The 17682-nt window shown below is 38.6% G+C and overlaps 1 protein-coding gene across 1 annotated transcript in view; it reads right to left on the reverse strand.

Annotated features, from left to right (window-relative positions):
* oxr1a (oxidation resistance 1a) overlaps positions 1-7110 on the reverse strand; it is a 263359-nt gene extending 256249 nt beyond the window's left edge. The window contains exon 1 of the mRNA XM_028581694.1: positions 6991-7110. The gene's annotated coding sequence lies outside the window, so the exon portion shown is untranslated. The remainder of the gene's footprint in view (positions 1-6990) is intronic.
* Between the last annotated feature and the right edge of the window lie 10572 nt (positions 7111-17682).

A 17682-nucleotide genomic window follows, 5' to 3' on the forward strand; every position in this document is an offset into this window, starting at 1 on the left:
CAGTGTGAGCGCTTGTTGGGCGTCCGGGGTTGTCCCGGGGTGAAAACTTAACAGAAAAAGGTGGGGATAATTTCATTATGTAGGCAGCAACCTGAGGAAAACAAACATAGCCAGCAACACGGTGCAGGGCAAGGAGAAATATATTATTTCAGACGGAACGAGATCGGCTAATGAAGTTAGACAGTTAGCGGACAATTAGCATGGGTTCTACAGGACAATATTCGTAACATGGATTAATTCTTGTGAAAAAAACCTTGTTATCCTTTTGATCTGTGGACACGTACGGACTAGAGGAATATAAATAAGCCAGGAATGGACGCGGATTGAGCGTTTAAGACAGCATTCAGGTAGGGAAGCGTCATAATTTCTTCTTTTTTTTTTCAAATAGCATGAGCACTAAGATCATGTATAATGCTTTGGTGCTTATGATTTCAGTAAAATGAACTGAATGACTCAATTGCAGAGAATTTTACCAATCAAACGATATACAGCATGTCCATGTTGACAAAAGTTTTGAACTTTTGTGGTTAAATACTATTATGTAACACATCAGAACACGTCTGTTAACCCAAGTGGCGCGTTATCTGTACGCATTTGGAGCTCTCCGCGTGTATGTTTACGCCGAAGAACAGGACGTTGCATTTGGAGCTACCCTCGTGTACAGCGGACGGGTTGGGTTTAGGAAAACAACAACGGGACGGTTGGGTTTAGGAAACAAAGAACGGGATTGGGTTTAGTAATAGAAGAACGGGACAGTTGGGTTTAGGTAATGTAACACGCGGGACACGATCCCGGATCTCCTGGGTGAAAGTCCTGCGTTTTACCCATCCTCCACCCCGACCAACCTCCCTACGCGGATTTTCGCCCTTTCATACTACTCGCTATGGCGTAAATTGACAAGCAATCACAAGGTAATGTAAGTCAATGGAGGCCAAACGGCGTTAATAAACACGCTACAAAGAGATTATGCGTCTTGATAACACGCCAAAACGGCATACGAATTGGCGTGTCATACATACACCACTTCATGAGATCATTCTGCTTTAAAAGTGATGTAAGGAATTAAAAATATTCCATAAATGTTGTGGTCCCTCATTTCAACATATTTAATGAACTAAGTCAAGTTTTTATACGGTTTACTTTTTTTGGCCTGTGAAATAGCACTGAGCAACTACAAGGTTCTTATGGAGCCTGAACAAAGTGCTTAACAGAGTCAAAACTTTGGCCCATGATCAGAGGGAAGGTAATTTCGGTTGCAAACAAACCCTCTTTTCTAGAGATTTATTATTTAAGATTAACATTCTCATGTGGCACTACACAGTATTATTCAGCCTCAAATGCTTATTCATTCTTTTTCATCACAACAGCTTCTATGAGTTTCGGTAGGGTTCAAACACGGATTAGAAGCAGCCAGTTACAAAGGCAGATTGAGGGCTCCATCTCCACCAGTGATGGCGGCTCCCTCTGGTCTGGTTGATTGAAGAGCTCTTAAAGAACCACATGTATTACGAATACATACAGTACCAATTTCTTAGGCTATGTTCACACTTGGCACCTTTTTTGACAAGAAAAAGTTGACTCTTTTGTAGTGAAGAAAAAAAAAAAAAAAAAAAAATGGCAGCATTTTTATTCCAAAAAGCAGCCAAGAGCGTCTTTTGTTGCTATAACAACAGCTACTCCTACAGTATCTTAGCTAGAGAGCTATGTGGAGCGGTGCTAACGTTGGATAAAACAAAGCGATGGAGCAAGCGAGAGAGAGAGAGAGAGAGAGGTGCTGCTAACGTACATAAAACAAAGAGAGTTCCCTGTACAGGAGGCACCAGGTCATACCGTATAAGCGTGTAACTCGCTGTGCTCAGACTCCATTTTTTTTTCTTTTTGCTATGAAAATGACAGATCTGGCTATTCGCTTGTCATTGGTCGGCTGTCAAAAAGGCACTTGACGTAGGGCTTTTTTTTTTTTTCAGAAAAGTTTAACTTTTTTCAACTTCAATAAGACGCTCCAAGCTGCAAAAAAGAAGTCGGCAGTGGCGTTTATAAAAAAGTGCTCAGGATTTTTTTGGAAACACAAACTACTCCATAGGATTATAATGTTAAAGTGCCCATATTATTGAAAAAACACTTTCTGGAATTTGGGGTGTTATTTTGTGTCTCTGGTGCTTCCACACACATACAAACTTTGAAAACATTCCATCCATGGTGTTCTGAGTGAGATACGGTTTCTGAATGTGTCCTGCCTTCAGTCTCCTAGTGAGCTGTTCAAAATTGGCCCGGATTGTGACGTCACTGTCGGTACACGATCCGTTCTGCACATGCGCAAGATATTACGGTTTACGACCTGCACAATCTGTTCCACACTAGCCTATGGCTAGCCTCCACCGGGAAGCTAACGTTAGTTTACCTAACAGCTAATTCGGCTAACCGCTAGCTGACAGCTAGATTCAGTTTAAATGACGTTAAGTCAAACTTAATGGGAAAAGCAGACTACAGCTAAATTAAGACTTTACAGTAATAACAATAAAGACAAGTATTGAGTGATTGTATTTGTAATGAGCACAAGTAAAGTAGAACTGACATAGCAACTGTTATATATGTTAACGTTTATTTTTACGTTTTATTTTGAGGGTCTTTTAAAGTTATTACATGCTGTCTCAGCTAGCGGTTAACCAAATTAGCTGTTAGCTAAACTAACGTTAGCTTGGCTGTCGACCGGAAGCGTAACCAACGTTAGCTTGGCTGTCGACAGAAAGCGTGGAACAGATCGTGCAGTGTCGTAAATCCTCGTACAACAGCGCATGCGAACATTTTGCGCATGTGCAGAACGGATCGTGCAGGCACAACTGATCGTGTACCGACAGTCACAATCCGAAACGAGCTGGCTAACCACAAGCGTTAGCTCGTAGCGTTAGCATGCTACCTCGTTCTCAATAGCAAAGCACTGCTACAACACACACACAAGTTCACCATAATCTACAAAAGAACTACTTACATGTGCTCTCTCATTTAGAAGTCTCCCAGCTAATCCTGCCTTGTAACTGACCAAAGTTGGAGAAACAGGCTTTCTTTTACTGTATCTAGAGTTAGCTAGCTGACATGTTCTACATTTGAGCTACTGCACATGTGCGAGTGCAATCAAAGATAGTACAGAAGAAGAAGAAAAGAGGTCTCACTCTGTAGCTAAAACAGAAACCAGGTGAAAAGAGGATCTGCAGCGGTGAGAGAGAGCTGTGCAGTACAACAAAAATATGGTGTTTTTTGAAAATTAAACCATGTAAACCTATTCTGGTACAACCTTAAAATACTTGAACCTGAAAATGAGCATAATATGGGGACTTTAAAACAGACGCTAGCAGCTTCAAAAAAGACGGCAAGTGTGAACATAGCCTTACTGGCTACATGGCACTAATATAGAACAGTTGAGAACCATTAAAAAGACTCAGAGTGAATGTTACTCCATGCATGATCAGTCATTTTCACATAAAACTACATAAGCAGCCCATAGACACTACAGAATTGCCATGGAGCCTCTTATATCTGCACCACTCAGGATTATATGGAACCAGTAATTTACCTTCATGTAATGGAAGGTCAAATTGCATCAGCTCAATGTAAAAGCAGTTAGTACTGTCATAGGAAACACCTCAGTACAAAAATAAACAGTTTAAACATTTAAAACAAATTTTACACAAAGCGTGTTTTCAGAAGAATTAGGCATCAAGAACTAGTTCCTACTTGGAATCGTTTATTAGAATCTTTTGGAAAATTTGGTTTTGAATCCGATCATCGGTTCTGTAATTTAACACGTGCAAGTTGGGGTTTTCCTGGGAGCCACCATACTTCTAGGCGCTTGTCTTGTTGCAGCCATGGAGCACAGTAAGTTAAGTTAAACTCAAGATGATGCCCAACCCAGTTTTCAGGAAACATTCTGCCTGGCAAAAAGGCACACCTGATGTTGGTATTTCAGTCTGTACTCGCAGAGATTCTCAGCTCTACCTGTAAACCAGCCGTGTGTGTGTGTGTGTGTGTGTGTGTGTGTGTGTGTGTGTGTGTGTGTGTGTGTGTGTGTGTGTGTGTGTGTGTACATTAATGAGGTTGCAGAGATAGATGCAGCTGTTAAAACACCACATGACTTCTAGGCCACCTCGATAAACAGTGGAGCCTCATTGCTTACAGCTTCGGCTTATCAGCACAAAAACAAAGCATCAAAAGCACAGTTTGATGTACTTGAAATATATTTTATTAGAACTAATTCAATTTGTTTCTTTTTAAAATACCATGTATTTAAAATCATATCTACTAAGTGAATATGGTTCTGTTTCATCAACATGAATCTCAATGCAGTAATCAATTGGTAACAGCAAGCTCTCACTCACAATAGCAGGGTGAAGGATTAATCAAAACCAGCAGGACCATGCATAATTTGATCACAAGAGTCATTTTTCAAGGGTGTGTGTGTGTGTGTGTGTGTCTCAACGGCAGCTTTTGTAACACAGGTGACGGTTTTCTCCAACACGACGACAGGTTCTCAACAAGTGGATTTGTATATCATAAGATTTGCCCAAAAATCCATTCGATGCCTACAGTATGGTATGGGAAATTGCTCAGCATGTCAAATTAAATTTTAATATAATAGAGCTCAAACCCTTAGTTGTTTAATTGATTGGTTGATTGATAGAAAATTAATCAGCAACAATGATAAATTGTAGTTTAAGTAGTTTTTCAAGCAAAGTGCTATATTATCTAGTTCCAGCTTCTCAATGGTAAATATGTGCTTCTTTACTTTATATAATAGTATACTAAATATATTTGGGTTTTGGACTATTAGTTGGACAAAACAGGCTATCTAAACCTTAGAACAGTCGCAGCTCTAATTGAAGTAGCTCCTTTTTGAGAACATTTCAGCATGGATTCAAAATTAACAGAACCCTTGGTTGTAATCATGAAGAAAGTCAGTTTTCTAACTAATGGGGACTGTATAAAATGACCCCCCATGTTGATCACAAAACTAATGGGACACATTTTCATCAGTATGTAAAACTTCATTCCTCCATCTCATTTAGCTTCGAATGGTCCTTGAACATCTCACCGACCTAAAACAAACTACACAGTAGGGCTGGGTAACGTTCAAAAATATTCTCTACCGGTACCTATACTGCGACTTCGATACCGGTTCCTAAACAATACTTTTTTCTAATACCAATTTTATAAAACAAAAAGAAATTATGACATTACACAAAATGGCACATATATTTTTATTTATTTTTCAGCTCCTACTACGTGAGAGCCCAGTCTCTGTGTTTAACGTAGAGGTTTTCCTGCGTCTCTCTACTATGGCTGGGCGCTATGGAGATAATCCGATATCACGATATTCTTGACCAAAAACATTGATATCGATATTGCGACGATATTGTACATGTGGTGTTATCAAAAAATGTTTTTCAATGAGATTTTAGATAAATAATCATCAACAATGTGGTAAACAGTGTCTAGTGAAATTTTTTTCCCCCAGCTATATACTGTACTCATGTACAGGCATGCACAAAAATAGTGCGATGTTAAAACAAATCTGTAATTTTTCAAATGATATTGCCTCAAAATGTTTCACAACAGATTTTCTGAGAACACTGAGTTTGTATGTGCTTGTTATTATCAATTTAGACAACGTAATTGCATATCACGATATAGGATTTCATCCCGATATGATTCCACTGAAAGACGATAAATTATCATATAGAATTATTGCCCAGACCTAGTCTCTACGACGTGTAACATTAGACAGCCAATAAAAACATTATTCGATTTTGGTAGAAGCATGCTGCATGCTTATTGGCTCACTGACGCTGATGAGATTAACTCCTTTAGGTATTGAAATTTGGTCTTGAATAATGTGACATTTTTCGATACTCGATACTTCAGAGGGCATTCGATCGGTGCCTAAAAAGTATTGAATTCGGTACGTGATTTGTCTGCCAGATATTGCAATTACGATTCAATTTGTGATTTTCTTTTTGCTACATATTGCCACGGAAAATCTCCACCATATCCCCAGCCCTACTACAGAGTGCATCAGCGAAGCCCAGAGTGTCTCTGGACAGTAATACAGCTCCTCACATGAACATGCTGACTCCGCTCTGGACCAATATGTTTTATTAGGATGTATAATGAGAGATTAAGGAGCCTGGACAATATCCAGGCCCTGGAGACAGCTCATTCTACACCTTATGGGGCTGGACCTTATTGTATTATGCAATGTTGTAATAGGCTTAGCTACATGCTACTCTGCTGGGGGTGGGTTTGGGTAACTCTGATGACTCATTTCATTAAGTCTCCCTTCCTTAGAGCTTTCTAGTTGCTGATGAGTGAACTTTCCACACGCCCACATTAATACTGACCTCACATGGCATTTACAGTAGAGTCAAAAAGGTAAACATCCACTCACAATACCAATTTAGTGTAAATTTAATTTGGCCTAATTACAATTTCTCTCCCTCTCTCTCTGTATCTCTTTTATCTCTATTATATTTTGTAAAAAGTCTAAAGTAACACAACAGTTATCACACTTGCTATCTTTATTCTCCTCTAGTACTTTCATATAACATAGGGAGTCCCCTGCTTACTTTTGCTGGGTGATTTTTCCATTAAGCCTCTAAAAATATATTCCAGAACAGACAAATGGCTCATACACGTTACTAGGAAGATGTTAAAGATAAAAATGGTAAGTACGCTACCTCTTGATAATAGTTTTTCAAAAAACAACAATTAGCCTAAACCGACCATTCACCTGAATTCCACCTGCACTGTCACAAAGCATCCCAAAAAGAACTATTTTTAACCCATCCGGGCTCCTGAGCTGCACGCGCTGCACGGAAACACAACACTTTGCAAACATTAAACCTTTATGAGGAAACGACTTATCCGGCCGTATCAAAAATATGAGACGGCTGAATCGTTTCGGAAATAACAACAGCGTCGCTGCTCGCCACTACTTACTTTGAGAGGGCTACGACGCGGGGAGCCGCTTCACACTGGGACACACACACGGTGTTAGCGGGGCTGCTTCGTCAGGCGTCCGACATCGCGGGAACGTACACACCGGCAGACATGCGGAGTCATTTGACCTTCTCCCAATAGAAACTACCATCGGTGAAACGTAGGATAGGGGAGGAGCGGACCGTACCAAGCGGGCATCCCAGCCAGGCAAACGGGGGTGGAGGGAGGGAGGGAGAGCTGACATCTTGGGATGGACTGCAGGAATGTGAATGATACAGTAGTTGATGCAGTGAAGGATGGAAATAATTGATAATTGTGATATTAGGTGGAAATAGAGTGAAATACTGTAGCAGGGTGCAGCAATATGTATTAGTAATTCAATAACTAATGAACCTATATTCTGATAAGTGGTTTCACCCCCCTGCTGTTTTTCCCCATTGAAGGTAGGACTACTTTTAATTTCATGCTGAAACATAAACTATGCATGTGATTTGTATTTTATTAGTGTTCAGAATCTCACATACACCTATTTCAAATTTTCAGATTCTATGACAAACAATATACTTATTCTCTTACTTATTCAAGTATAGAAATTAAAAGATGTGCTAAACAAACAAACATACAAATGAACCAACAAAAATATCACCATAGTAACAAAACTATAAATAAAACAGGGAGACATCATTTTCAATAAAGTGAAGGAATACAGTCAGGCCATTCATCTGAGACATAGTTGTACCACTTCTGCCAGTGCTCGAGAAATGTTTCCATTCTCCGGTTAACATGAGCTGTAATCTGCTCCATTCTGTAGATTTCTGTTACAATATCTCTCCATGAAGTTATTGTTGGACACTCTGGTAGTAGCCATTTTCAGGTAATAGTCTTTTTACTGGCCACCAGCATTGCATTTATCAAGTGTTTGTCCCCTTTCAGCCAACTTTGAGGTATATTTCCAAGATACAGAGTCTTAAAGTCCAAAGAAATGTCCTCACGGAAGATGACCTGTAAAGCATTGTGTATCGCCTTCCAAAAGTTTTTAATGCTGGGACAGTCCCAGAAGATGTGGTAATGGTTTGCGCTTTGGTATCCACACTTTCTCCAGCAGACAGTATATGTTATGTCGCTATGACGAGATGTCTGAGATGGTGTAATGAAATATTTTATACTATTTTTCCAGTTAAACTCTCGCCAGCTCATTGAGCTGGTGCATTTCCATTGATTGTTCATTCTTCCTCAGAAATATCTATCCCAGATTCCTTTTCCCATTTCGCTTTAATGTATGCTGTTGAATGAGTTTTAAGATCCATAAAGCGTTTATATATGGCTGATATCACCCCTTTACTGAGATTTGACTTATACGCTCTTTTAAACAGTTCTATGAGACTGGAATTAGCCTCTGTTACATTTTGAACATTTTTGTCAACATAGTGCCGTAACTGTAAATATCTAAAGAAATCCTGTTTCTCCAACAGATCATTTTCTTGAATCATTTCAAAACTAAACAATATGTTTCCATTTATAATATTGCATAGAGCTGTTATTCCATTAGCTCTCCACTTTTTGAATCTGGTGTCCATTTCAATCGGTGTGAAGTCAGAGTCATATCCACACCATTAAACAGACAGCAGATCTCCTTCTAGTTTATATTCTCTAATGATATTTTTCCACACCTTAAGAGTTAATTTGACCCATGGGTTATCAGAACTGTCTATGTAGTGTTGCATTTTAGAGTCATAATAATTGCTTGTATTGTATTTCTTTCCACTGTGCAGAATATGAAGGATTGCACCAGCAGATTTACTATGTCAAATTTGACATGCTTATGTATTTAACCTATAGCTATAAAATAAATAGCTATAAATAAATAAATATCCTAGGTGCAATAATGCATATACACAAGTAGTCCTTTATCGAAACAATAATTCTTTTGCTGTGTGCAGTAACATATATGTATGTATGTAAAAATCTTAGGTGCAATTATGTTTCCAGTGCACTTTTTCAATCCAACTTTATTTATCTTACATATTTTTTGTAGAGCTGACTCTAACAACAATGCACAGATATTCCAATGTACCTGTACGACCCTGTACCTGTGCAAATGCAAGTACACATTCTATTCTACCAGGAAGCCTCTTGAGATACATGATCTCTTCTACATGAGGGTCCTGGTCAAAATGGCCGTGTAGAGTAAACATATAGCCACATTAAAAATGTACAACATTCACATATACTGAAGCACAGTAACAAATGACCCGACAGGTATAGAGCTTGAATATTTAAAACTGTTATAGTCTTCATAAAACTTTATATAAAAAAGGTGTTTGAATCCTGTATGAGGCCAGCATTTCAAAAGGAAGTTTCTTTTGTAAAGGTTTCCAGGGTCCATAAAAAAAATGCAGTTTTGCGAAGTCCAGAAGTGACTCTATGAAGATTATTCATTTTGTTATGATCTGGTCTCATAGCAGTTCGTAAATAGGGAGTTTACTAAGAACTGATTTCAAAATAAAAAAGGTATTGTTACGGCCTCCATGTAAAGAAACCAAGGCTCAAAAGGGATTGGAGGATGAAACATATAGAAGAGGATGCCAGACACAAGGTTAACAATTAACCAACAAGCTTTATTGAATAATGCAAAAATATTCCCAAAAGTAGCAAACAAAGAGAAACAAAAAGGGACTGGAGATCCCGGCCAAAAAGAACAAAAGATGGGAAGACGCTTGACCAACCACGCTATGGGCTGTCGTTCCCCGCGTCTCTCCCTAAATTACCTAAAAATGGTAAACTAATCCTAGAACAAACAAAAGAGACGAATAACTGAATTACCGGTAACCTCCAGCCCACACACAAGAAACTAAAATAACAAAACTCCAGCACCTAAGTGTATATGGAGGTTGGGAAACACAAACCTCCTTGTGGAGGAAAAAGGTGATAGTGTGCTGCTGGTGTCCTCTCCACGTACCTCTGTCCCTTCACTCTCTGCCTTCTTATCACCTCCCCCACTCTACCTGAGCACTGATTATGCTCAGGTGTGCAACAGGCAGAGGGAGGAGGGCAGAACGAGGGACAGAGAGAGAGAGAGAGAGAGAGACAGAGGGAGAAAACAAGACACACACACCAGAGGCACATGTAACAGGTATATATGAATCTTCCTCCATAATTGTTGGGAGGACCATGCAGCTATCACATAGAAATTACAGTGATGAGGTTGACTGTCAACATGAACAATGGAGAGCAGTGTTGGACGGTTAACAGGATTGATGAATGCATATACAGGATGGCCCCATAATACAGAACAGAAAACATGAGGTAAAGTAAACTGGTGAGTCATTAAAACAAGATGTTATGGGAGCGTAGAAGTAATAGATTTTTTCACAATGTTTACAATCCATTTACAACTAAACATTAAACTCACTGTATTTATACTTTTGATTGTATTTATTGCCTATTTGTGACATTTGTCACCTCTACTGTATGACTCTAGTTTATCAGTAAATATTAAATCCTGTAATGTAAAAAATAATGCTTCACAGATAACAGCATTAAGTGTAAGTCTATTAAGGACTTCTACAGAAATAAATGACATTCTTTGTGGTAAAAAGTGAAGTGCATTATATCTACAGTATACTATATAGATAGATTGTGCTAATATGGTAGGTACAATAACAGTTTTAACTAAACCACTGACTCCTGTAGGAATTTAACGTGACAGTTGATATAAAACATAGCCACTGTCACTCACTTGCCCTAAAGAGTTGTCATACATCTGGACAGAATACTAGAATACTAGTTCATGATACTTTATTATCAATCCATTTAGTCTGTTTATGTGTATGAGTTACTCAATCAAATATACTGACTGAATTAGAACCCAAATGACAGAATATCCAGTTGGCCAAATGGCACACTAGAAATACTTTATGAACTATTATATCTGGATCAAAGGTAATATCCTTTATGAACTATTATATCTGGATCAAAGGTAATATCCTTTATGAACTATTATATCTGGATCAAAGGTAATATCCTTGAATGTAAAAAGCAAAGCCCTGGCAGTGAAGAATTAAAAAACACATTGGGCTGTTGTTTTCCATTAAAATGTGGTGCCTTGTGAGAACACGGCCTCATATAAACCATGTGCTTCCTTTCCAAGGAATTGCTCTCATACATTGTAAAGTTGTCATTGTGGGTGTAAAGGAGAAAACACAATTTAGATATCAAACTGGTTAAGTATGGGGAAAAGAATCCACATGAAAACCTGGAAACCATTCATTTGAAATGTTGCTGCCAGGGGCAAGCATATGATTGCCCCCCCCAATCCATTGGGCTACATGTTGTCACATGACCAATTACTGTTTCCATGATGACTATCCAAAATTCTGATACCATGGAACCAGCACTGGAATTATTTTTTATAATAATGAATGTGATGTTTTATTCAGCAGAATTACATTATGTTATTCTATCCTATCCTATCCTATATTTTAAGCAGATTTTCTACACTGTATTCTGATAAAATACCCCTTACCCTCGGGCCCCCCCTGACTGATTATTGGTCCCCCCGTGTGCCATCACACTTAAGACATCCTGGAAGCACCCCTGGCTTGTGCTGGCATTTAACATATACGTTGTGTGTATGTGTTGTTGTTGTATAGTGATGGTGATGTACAGTCATGTCGGCCATGTTGGGCCGATAAGGCCCAAGGACAAAATGCAGACCAGTGCCTTGCTCCTTCCCCTCGACCACATGTGCCTACTGAGTTGGAAACTATATTTCTCAAGTATAAATGAAGACTTGTTACTGTATTGATTGATGGTGCACTTAGACAGTGAGGGGCTAAAATCGATGAGCACCACATGGAGTCTGAAGACAGAAGGCTGAAGACTGATGCCTGTGATGCCTACCCTCCTGAACACCCCACAGCTCACTCATAAATAAATGAGGGAGACAGTGAGAAATAGCTTGCTTTGAGGAAGGCCCTCCGTATATCTTATTTGTTTGCACTGAATCATCCATAAAACAGACAAATGCCCATTAAGATATTAGATATTCTTCACTCCACAAATACACAATATAGTCCAGTTTTTCATGGAACAAAGAATCCAGTCATCAGATATTAGTTAAAGAGGCACTTCATTGCAGCAATAACATTTAGTGTGTGTGTGTATGTGTGATTATTCTCACACCCATCATAAAACTGTAAACGGTCTTGCACAAATTAATTTGGCTTGAGAGTTACTGAGAGTAAGTATGAATTTCTCATCTGAGCGAGTCTGAGTGAAATTACTGGGGAGGCGTTGCCTGTACTATTAAATAAAGCTCAATGGAATAGTTCAAATGAAAACCCAGTATACGTTATATGATAGACCCACATCTTGATCTATGTCAATTGGACAGTATCTCACCTGGCATTTATGGTTGCAACAACATGGTTCTTTTCAACATTTCTTTTGATTCATGGTCAATAAACCTAGTTTATATGACATTATACCTAATATTTGAGGTAAAACAAAGCAGAAAAAGCAAAGCAAGAAAAGTATGAATTCTTTTGACTCATAGTGAAGATCAGAGGATGTTGAATGGATCGCAGACTGGTGTGTCAAAGTTTAGTCAGGATACCGTTTTGAAACCATTTAAAAAAATGTTTTTCAAATTATATAAAATGTAATAAAACAACCAAAATGCAATGAAAGTAATAATTAATTTAACCTGTGAAGAATGCATCCATGTTATGTTTGGGCAATTTTGTTGAAAGAAACCCATATTTCTGATCTCTGAAAACAGGTCAAATTTGACCTGAGGACAACACAAGGGTTAATGCTGTGGGTCAGTGATAAGGAAATTTTGAAATGACTACTTTTGGCTTGGTGATATTGTACCATTTGACAGGCATATCCATCCACTTTTATCATATTCTCCCTCTACGATAGTTTTTGTAAATCTGCTGAGGGAAAAAGGGGAGATGGAGATATTTCCTTCATTTAACATCACTCAACTCAGGGTTACACGGGTAACAACAAGGCCAAAGGTCTACAGCCATGGTCTATTAAAGTGCTTTGAGCTAAATGCTAACATCAGCATGCTAACATGCACATTGACAAGCTGATGTTTATGATGCATTTGTGAAGTCTAGACAGATTGAGAGTAACGGAAACATGTCCCCTTATTCCGATTTGGGACTGTCATACATTTACTAAGTTTTTGCCCTTATTCAAAAAAAGACGATATTCTGACTAAGCTGTTTACATGGCTAATGAAAGTGAATATTCCACCAATATTTCCGTTTGCAAAATACGATTTTCCAGTGGTGGTGGACTTGTTGGACTGTGTGAACCAGCTTCTTGAAAAGGCCGGCCTGTTACCTTTGATAATGTTTAAAAGTAGCTGTGTTTCTCCTTCTTATCGGGTCTGCAGCCTTGCAAACTGTTGGCTGGTTGGTTTGTGTACAGCAACCATAGCAACGCACAGAGCTGACCATAAGCCGTAAACAGCCAATAACAGCCGTAAAACTGGCCATAAACTGCGGTAAAAACCCAGATTGAGGTCTCTAAATGCGCTGTATACATGTCCAAAGAATGCCTCTAAAACCCAAACATGGAATATCCCACATGTCTTAATCAGAAAATGCTATATTCGGAAAAAGGCCTTATTCTGAATATCCAACCGGAATATGCTGTTTACATGACCAGGGGCCTGTTTCACAAAAGCAGAATATATAAATCCAGGATAACTGATAAAGCGAGGCTTGACCTAGTTTAATCTGTGCAGCCTGGCTTGGTGCGTTTCACGAAGGCCAAGCCAGGCTGAGGAGGAGAGACTAGGTCGAGTCAGGCTGAGGAGGAGAGACTAGGTCGAGTCAGGCTGAGGAGGAGAGACTAGGTCGAGTCAGGCTGAGGAGGAGAGACTAGGTCGAGTCAGGCTGAGGAGGAGAGACTAGGTCGAGTCAGGCTGAGGAGGAGAGACTAGGTCGAGTCAGGCTGAGGAGGAGAGACTAGGTCGAGCCAGGCTGAACTAATTCAGATAGATGCGTGTCCTCGGCTTTCCTCAAAAGACCGCAAGGTCGATCACAGATTTACTGATGCCAAAATGGAGAATACACATTGTTCATACTTTATACAGAGTGAGCAGCAGCTTCTTGTGAAAGTATGATGACGTGAAACACATGATTTGTATAAAAAGAAAAGAAACACAGCCGCTGTAATAAAACAGCGAGAAAAAGCGCAGCAAGACGATCACAGAACGACTGAATGTGTAAGCAGCATAAACATATACATTAACTGACCACTGCTCTGAATTGAAACCGTCATAATCATACCATTCAAGGATTAGGCTACTAATCATTTTCACAAATTAACAGTAGTACTCTTTGCCATGAAATTTACCATCAAGATTGATTTTCTACAACGCTAAAATATGATGCGTAAATATCTCTTTCACTCTGTTCCTCCCTCTTTCTCTCTCTCATGGGCTAAAATATAAATGTCCTAAGTCATATTAACTTCCACTGCTCGCTTTTAATGCAAGGTGTACAACTGTTCGTTTTTGCAAATGACAGTGACTCATTGAATGGTTTCAGTTAAGAGCAGTATTTCATAAATGTATATTTTTAGACTATCATTCAGTCAATCCGCTATTATCTGCAACGCTTTTTCTCGCGTTTTTTTTAGGTTTTTATAGAGGACGAGTTTCTTTCTTTACATATTATATGCCTTGCTCCCTAATATACTGTATGGACATAGAAAATAAAGACACTGAAGAAATTGGACTAAAATCTAGAAACTAAAAAGATTATTAAGTGATAAATTCCATGCACACTGTAAACATGAATGGAACAGAATATATTCGTCAGTTATTTCTCCCCAGCAAAAAAGCTCAAAAACCATTAAGGTGTCCTCTCCCTGTTGTTACATGAATGTACAGTAGCCTACATCACTAGATAGTTATTGGTCCAGTGAACTAAGACTATAATTTGGGAGGATTGTACAATAAGAAAATGTTCTTAAAATTGTTCAATCCTCCCAAATTATAGTCCCAGTTTACTGGACAACACAAATTGTGTGCTAAGAATTCCAAATACAATGCACATGGAAGAAGAATAAACATGATCCTTATTGTTAAAGAATAATAAAAAAAATTCTCAACTAAAATAATTCAAGATGCATTGGTCAACTATAGAAATGTAAAGCATTGCATGTATTGCCCTTAGTAACAGACTTAATTTAAAACACATTTGAAATGTTATCAGTCTTTTCTAATTATCTCAACAACTGCCATAATATATCCATCAAACTTCTAACAACAATATGAACAGCAGTCTTCATACAGCAATATAACCGTAACAATGACGGTCACATGAATAATTATAAAAAAATAATGCTAACAACTTTAACAAATAACAGTATTTAAATGAACAGCAATATGTACCTGTTGTATTTTAATCCAGGCTGATAACAATAAGGTGAAACCACTGCTGGGTGATCAGAAAAAGGCTCCAGGATTAAATAAATCCTGGCTGTTAGCCTGGTCAGGAGCAGGCTAGCTGTACAGAATAAATCTCCATGGTGATTTATGTGCCTCCGCTTTTGTGAAACAGAGTCAAGGCTAAATTGAGCCAGGATAACTGGGAAATCCCGGCTTAATCCCTTATCCTGGTTTTGTGAAACAGGCCCCTGTATCAAATTCGGAATATTGTCATATTCAGAATTATAGTGGAATATTGGTGTGCATGTAAACATACTCATTGTTCCAAGATGGTTACCCCTACAGCTAGCCTTGTAGTCATGTCATTTTACTATCCTATATTAGCTATCTAGACGGCCTCACATCACCCCCTGTACTCAAGTCTCTCCACTGGCTATATATAGCATTCTGTTTAAGATTCTCATTCTCATAAATAGATCATTGCACGATAAGTCACCTGCATGTGTGGCTGACCTACTGCAACTGTATTTATCAGCAAGCCCCCTAAGGTCCAAAACGCCCAATCTACTCACTGTTCCTCACACCAGACGTAGGACCCGTGGGGACCGTTCTTTTGAGTCCATAGCACCGAGACACTGGAACGCTCTGCCTCCTTCAAAATGGTCTCTGTGGACTTTTTAAAAAATCAGTTGAAGACCAACTGTTTTTTAACAGGCCTTTGGATGACCTCCCCGCACTTTATTTTTATGTATTACCTTGTGATTTTAATAGCACTTTTTTGAATATGTATTATATTGTACATTTATGTAAAACACTGTGATTTTTTTATCTGTGAAAAGCGTGTATTAAATAAATTTGACTTACTTACTCCTTTTGCTGTGTTAAGTAGCCTATTTGGAGCGGTTTGTCAACGTGTGAAACCTTGAACACATATCTTGTTATTAGATGTTTCTCTCTAAAGAGTGTATTGGGTCGCTATAGACCTAAGGTGTTAAATCTTTTATCTGCGGTAGTGCAAGTGATGGTGGGTTATGTTGTGTTTTTCCGTTTGGCCTTATGATGGCACAGCTGTCTCGCTGTTACTATGAGTAAACACAGACACAATGATGGAAAAGTTTGTTTATGGACCTTTTTACAGCAGACATTTTGACTTGTCATAGTAGGAAAAGCACAGCTGAAATTGATAACCTTAACAATGGCTCAATTCCATCAAGTTTCCCAGTAAGCTATTTCAGTGAGTCACAATACCTGTGCATGCTGTTATGCCTCTCGTAAGTGGAATGCAGCCATCATTAATAGTTTTGAATACACCTGTGCTTTTCCTACCATGTCTGCTGTGAAAAAGGTCAATATTATCTTGGCACTGGAGCATGAGAATGATGAAGCCTGCTCAGTAGGGTTGGCAATCACCAGAGGCCTCACGATACAATATCATCACGATACTTATGTCATGATACCATATTATTGTAATTTTAAACATACTGAAATATTCTGTGATATATTGCAATTTATTACCTTTTTCCAACTTCAAATTTTTCCCCATTTCAAATGATGTCCTCAAAAGGAAACTTTGTCATCATCTGTTTTATCTAAAAAGATACATTTCTCTGTTTGTTCATCTCACTTCAGTTGTATTGCTGTAAAATGGGATTGTCAAGCAGTCAAACTGACCATCACATATATAATAAAAGATTGATACTTGGGCGTCTGTGTATCGATACAGTATTGCCACGGAAAATATCGTGATACTATGCTGTATAGATTTTTTCGCCCACCCGTACTACTCAGATGACATAAGCTCTGAATATCAAGATACCAGGTAGCAGTCCCAAGAGAAGTTAGGACTGATGAGGGAACCTCATATATTCACAACTGCCGCGTCCTTGTTGAACATACTCTAATGTACGGATGGCTTTGGCTCACTGAACATCTGATGTGGTGTCCAAACACAGGATCCAATGGTGCCGTTCCAAAATGTTATTGTCGTCAATGCAGAGAAATGGTTTACACTTGGTTAAGGATTGGTGGATGGTGGATTAAAGATGATGGATGATGGATGATTTTGTACAAACAAATGCATATTTAAAAAAAAGGTCACAGATCTGAAGAGCATTAAACAATCAATAATAACAAATTTGGTTAAACTCATCTTGACTTACATCATTAGTGCATCGCCAATTTGCACTGCATCCAAAATCTGTACTTCATTTTTGCGTTACTTAACAGGACTGAACTCTGCAATTTAGAATAAATAAAACAATATATCAAAGTTC

Source organism: Perca flavescens, chromosome 6 (genome assembly GCF_004354835.1).
Source record: "Perca flavescens isolate YP-PL-M2 chromosome 6, PFLA_1.0, whole genome shotgun sequence".
Classification (NCBI taxonomy): Eukaryota; Metazoa; Chordata; class Actinopteri; order Perciformes; family Percidae; genus Perca; species Perca flavescens.